Here is a 6,000-nt window from a genome sequence, read left to right as displayed (position 1 = left end):
TAAATTAGGCACAGTTAGATATTAACAATAACTAATAATAAAATAGAATGACATAACATACTGTAATAAAAGTTATATGGACATGGTCTCTCTCATCTCTTAAAATATCTTATTGTAGTATACTCACCCTTCTTCTTGTGATCATGTTGAGATTATAAAACACCTAGGTGACAAAGTGAGCTAATGACATAGGCACTGTGACATAATATTAGGTTGCTATTGACATCCCGATGCTACGTCAGAGGTGGGTCATCTGTGTCCAGACCATGGTGGACCGTTAGTCACTGAGCCACAAATTAAGGGGGAACTATTGTAATTACCATTTGCTGAGTTCTGGCTAGATCATCTGGTTGGACATTGTGCTAACGTTCTAATATATTTAGTCTTTATAAAAGCTTGTGATATTATAATTGCCCTTCTACAAGTAAGAAAATGGTGCAGGAAGTTAAGAAACTCACCCTAGATTGCATGATCTGTTACTACTAACAGAGGAGACTAAATTCCAACCGAAGTTCATACTCTTAATTACACCGGGATACATACAAAACTCATAGAACCTAACTAAGTCTGATTTGCTAATGTGTTGTTCTCAAGGGCAAGGAACATTTGACACACTTGATTGGACTTTAAGATCTTGTGTTCTAACCAAAGGACAACCAAGAATTAATGAATTTAGAAACAGCATGTATATTGAAAAATTATTGAAAAGAGACAACTGGATTCCAGGTCTGTATACGGCAACTACTTTATTATTTTCAAATGCAAACTCTTTGCATTTTGTTTGCTATTTTACAATTTTACAAACTAGGTATAAAAGACCATAAATAAATGACATAAGTTATGTGTACCTAAAGTTCATGAAGGGAAGAAAAATACCTTGACAAAATAAAACAAAATAGAAAATCTATGTCTAACTCAACAGATCGCTCAAATTTTGGAACATGGATGAACCAAGCAATGTTCCGTTAATTTTCTTTATGGCATGAACTAAATTATAATAGGCCTTATACATTCTAATTTTAACCACAGTCCTTGCATATTCCAACATACTTGGAGTGATACAAAAAATAAATGCACTCTTCAGTGTGTATCAATGCTTGATGTTTGGAGAGTGTTAAGTGAAAATATTGCTTCTAGAACTTTCCTTGACCGGTCAGAATTTGAGTGTCTTCAGACAAACATTGAGGCTATAAGCGTGTATGGATTAATACACATATCCTTCACAGATTGAATACAAGAGTTCTCAAAACACACATACCAGTAGTGTAGTGAACACAACCTGTCTTTAAAATAACTCTTTAAACACACCAGAACGTTTCATCCATGACTTTTAAAAATAATTTGGGGCCAGCAGACACATGGCGAAGCTACTTGATTTGGTGCAGGAGAACAGCTTAATGCTGCCTAATAAAGATCTGAGCAAGATTCGGCATCCGAACTCACTAGGGGCTCATGGGGCTAGTCCAGTCCCTGAAGTTGGCTTCCTGCCCTGACCTCTGGGGAGAGATGACCAGCCCAGAGATTCAACCTTATTTCTTTATACATATTTTTCAGGCATCAATGCATAGGCACATCCCTTTAAAAATATATTAAAGTCCCCCCAAAAGGGGTGAATTAACTTTGTCACTCTGGCATAGATATGAGAATACAATGCCACACACCCTGTCAGAATGTAATAAATATTTATTGATGATTTTCTCTACTTCTTCAATAACATAGGGGTCGAAATCTTTTTTTTTCCCATTTTTCCCTGATTTGATGTTATAGCTTATGTAAATGGCCACAGGTTCTGCAACCATAGCTTAGAATAGGCAAGTCAGCCACTCAGATTATGAAAAATGGCAGTATGTTGGCTGGAGTTTGGTATACGTATCCTATCAGAACTGAATCTTCACACACCGGACCTCAGATTCTAGAAGGCTAAGGGCCATAGGAGTTAGCTGCATATTAATCATTGTAGAACTCTTCTTGTAAATTGGGAACCTGAAATCACTCGGGGACATTTAATCCCAACTATGCTAACCTCAAGAGTCACTGGCATGTATTTTTCTGTGACAATGAGAGACAAAGTATTAATCCAGGACACATCATCTCAAAGCTGACACACGCATCTACGTTCATCTCCGAAAGCATATGAATTGCATATATTTGTTCGCATTCAACGAGTCCATTTATGCAGGAAAACAGGCTACTTCTATTCCATTTGGGGTCAACAGACAAATTCCATCCCCTTCTCTCTCTCTCCATCAAGAAATTGGTGATTCAGATGAGAAGTTCAGTCAGCATTAATGATTTTGATGACAGGTTGTCACCTGAATGGATTTATATTCTAAAATTACCCCACTGCTAAGGTGAAATTGCCTCCATCCAAAGCTGTAGAATTACTTATTAAGGTTAGTGTGGCAGTTACAAAACACACTTCTAGATACAGGGCGTTGAACACTTCCAGACTGTCTTTCTAAGGGGACGGGTGCGGTCTCCAGGCCCACTATCGCCTGTGGCTCTCCATCTCAGAACTGGTGGAAAACCAGAACTCTCCGGTGTAGCATTCCACAACATTCGCAGGCAGGTCTCAGCATGAGGTTAGACACTCACGTGCGCTCACACACACCCGCGCATACGCACATTCACGCCTATGTACACACATCAAAAGAGATAGTCAGCTCATATGTAGTCTAGGAAAAAAAATATATTTATATCACTGCAATGGCACACCCTGGGTAAAATGTGATTTCAGCAATGCATATCATAGGCAGCTCATGGGAACTGGCTTTGATTGGCATGTGGCACCTAACCTGGTGTCCATGTAAGACCTGTCGCCTTGGGTCACTTGCTGCTGCACCAAAGCAGCAACGACGTACAGGAATGAGATACGGAAATGCATATAAATAAAACCACAAGGAGTTTAGGAACAAGGGCTCCGTAGAGCTGGTGCTGCGAGACAGTCCTTTCCTCAGTGCAACAAGAGAACAGGTGCTGAGCCTCCCACGTCTGCTGTTTCTTTCACTGGGAAGGGAGATTTGAACGTCAGCCATGTATTCTTTTCAGTGTACGGGTGTTGTTTCATCAGTGTCTTTGCTCCAGAACTGGCATCGTGGAAGCAGAAGAAAACACATTTCCAAGGGACTGAGGAGGGTGTGTTCTGTTTTCTTCTGTGGGCTTTGTGATCGGCAGGAAGGGCTGTGAGGCCAAGATAGCAGAATCTACTCCCTGTAGAGAAAGGAGCAAGATTTTAGACAAAACGTCAACCCATACGGCCAGCCAGTTGTCAGCCAAGATTGCAGGAAAGAATAGAAGCACGTAGGAGTCGGTATGGCTCAGTAAGTAGCAGCGCGGGAGGGGAGAGCGTGAATTTCTCCTTTCCTCCTCTGAAAATGACAACTATAGTAACAACAGTAACAACAAAAATGTTTATTAGTTGCTTAATTATAACAAGTTGGGGAAGGTACTAGTCTTACTCCTATCACATGGATGAGGCTGTTGAATCATAGCAAAGCTGGGCAACCGGCTCATGGTCACGTCATACATGGTGAAGGAGAAAAAGGGGGTTAGAACCCACATAGTGTGGGTCTACTGCCATGCCTTAACTGTAGGAACAGCCTCTCTGTGAAATGAAAACTCTGACTTGTGATGGTTCATCTGTGCAAGAGGAGAAAGGCTTAGAGTTGATAAAATGATGTGATGCCCGATTGCATTACCATAAAAGCCCCGAATACTAGCACCCAGTCTTTCCAAAAAGGGGAATTCTGTGTCATGGGAACAGATCTGGAAACACCACTATCCGCCAGTATTCAATGATACTGTTGACAAAATTGCAAACTAAGAAATAAAAATCATGGAACATTTTTCTCATAAAGGAACACCTAATGAATGAGAAGATCTGGTAAAGGGCTCATACAAGGTTCACAGAACAGGGACAGAGAGGGGACGTTGGGGCCATGGCACAGGAAATGTTTGGCATGCCAGTGAGAAAGGTTCTGGGGGCTCAAGCCCACCAAGAACCAATCAGTCATGACTGCCCCATCAGTCCAGCACTGAGCAAGATTAGCACAATGCAATGGAATCATTGTGGCTCTTCATCGTCCTTGCAATTATCAATGTAAACCAAAATAAGCAATTTCTCTCCTTTCCTTTGTGACAGTGGGCCATCAAGATAGCTTCAGGGACTGTATCTCCCACCACAACAGCCATGTTTGGGAGTGGGTGACCTCAGATACAGGGAGAGCAAGGATTAAGACCGGAACATATCTTCAAAGACAATTTCGCTTATTCTATTAAACCAATCATTTATTTGCTTGTTTTGTGCCTAATGTCATATGTGAGATACAAATCCAGTTTAGTGACTTTGAGGTAAATAACTATGATTTAGTCTTGTAGAAAATACTTTAGTCTATTTGGAGAGAGAGAAATAAAGTTTTCTTATAAAAGATTCAGAGAGAGATTACTTCTTTCATAGGCAAATTAAAATGATAAATGTGGGTAAGGTTATAACTAACAAGCTCTCCTTCCCAGAAGCCACTTGTCAACATCATTCATTTTGGCAATCATGGGGGTAAAAAAGAAGGAAAGAAAAGGAATTGGATCTACTTTTCTAACTGTGTCTCCTCTGGAAATTAGTAAGTCTATCAAATGTAGTTCTTGAAACCTGACTGTGCAGGGATTTCATCAGGCGGGCATGTCTTTACATGCAGGACAAGGAGAACATGAGTATGTCCTTTAGATTGTTGGAGCACAACCAACACATATGGATATGCACACTTTTTGAAGGTGATTTTGTTTTGCTGCTGGAAATTCTAATCTTAGAGGAGAAAAAGGAGTCCCCAAAACCCATTTGTCCTGTTTCAGTTTACCAACTCTCTTCTTCACTAAATGCCTAGATATAAATACATGTTATGAAAATAATTTATAATGGGAAGTGGGCTATTTGGTGACTCAGTGTATGTGAAAAAGGTTGGATGTTTGAAGTGACAAGTGTCGGAATATGAAGGATTGTATCTAGTTGGTGCCAGAATATTCTAGAGTGGAGAAAAATAAACATTAGCTCCTTGAGTTCAGACAACCTCTTTATTGTGGGGAAGTGCTTGGACAGAGACCAAAGCATGTGGTGGTCTATGTGGCATCATGAGGGAAAGATGTGACTTTCTTGTATCTAAATAAACAAAGCATTGTTCTTCTGGATCAGTTATGAAGACATCAAAGCGTCCTTATCATCCAGTTCTATTTGTTACAACAGGATCTAACTTCTGCATTTTCCTTTTTTTTCAGTTATAAAACAACAACGTCATGAATTTCAAGGCTAAGTGATGGAGTACTTGGTAGCTCTACTACCCTTTGTACAGATACATGTTTAAATAAAATCCTCACAAAGCCATTTAAGGTGAAGCAGCTTCAGTGCACGGCTCCTACCACTGAACTTCGTTTCACCTCGCTCCAAGATGTTGCAATACAACATTTGGGTTCTCGAATGAAAGAGGGATGAGTAACACTCAGAAAGGCTTGGAGAAAGAGCACACCTTCCTTCTGTGAAGTTCAGTGTGTTCTATATAAGAGCATTTCATATACACTTCCAACAACGCCATGTGTTAGGAAAGGTGTTATTATTGAAGTATCATCATCTCTAATTTACAGGTGGAGGACCTGAGTTATAAAGAAACATGGAATGAATTTCCCAGTGTCAACATCTCGGTTGGCTTTAGAATCCATAGCTGTCTGGATGCCAGAGCCTGGCTCCATGCCCTGGGAAACAATGCAACCTTCCATTGTCCTCCTGTTTCTCTTCTAGAATGTGTCACTTCACAGAAGCAGTGGGGTTTCACTTTTATGGCTACTGGATCTTATTGTAGGCACTTAGAAAGCCCTTTGTTGGCCTCTCTATTGGCCTAGACTCAACTCCCATCCTGTGTTAAAATTAGGATTCAGAAGGCGACCGTTGAATGTAGTAAGATTTCACATCCCACCTTTCAATCCTTGCCTGATGGTTCCACAGATACATGCTGAGAA

The 6,000-nt window shown here is 40.3% G+C and overlaps 1 protein-coding gene across 1 annotated transcript in view; it reads right to left on the bottom strand.

The window, feature by feature from the left end:
• Nucleotides 1-720: 720 nt before the first annotated feature.
• Nucleotides 721-6,000, bottom strand: part of EPHA4 (EPH receptor A4) — a 144,425-nt gene continuing 139,145 nt past the window's right edge. The window contains exon 18 of the mRNA XM_029933708.1: nucleotides 721-3,210. The gene's annotated coding sequence lies outside the window, so the exon portion shown is untranslated. The remainder of the gene's footprint in view (nucleotides 3,211-6,000) is intronic.

This window comes from Suricata suricatta, chromosome 3 (assembly GCF_006229205.1).
Source record: "Suricata suricatta isolate VVHF042 chromosome 3, meerkat_22Aug2017_6uvM2_HiC, whole genome shotgun sequence".
NCBI lineage: Eukaryota > Metazoa > Chordata > Mammalia > Carnivora > Herpestidae > Suricata > Suricata suricatta.
The sequence above is the reverse complement of the archived record's forward strand: the minus strand, read 5'-3'. Positions and strand labels throughout refer to the sequence as shown.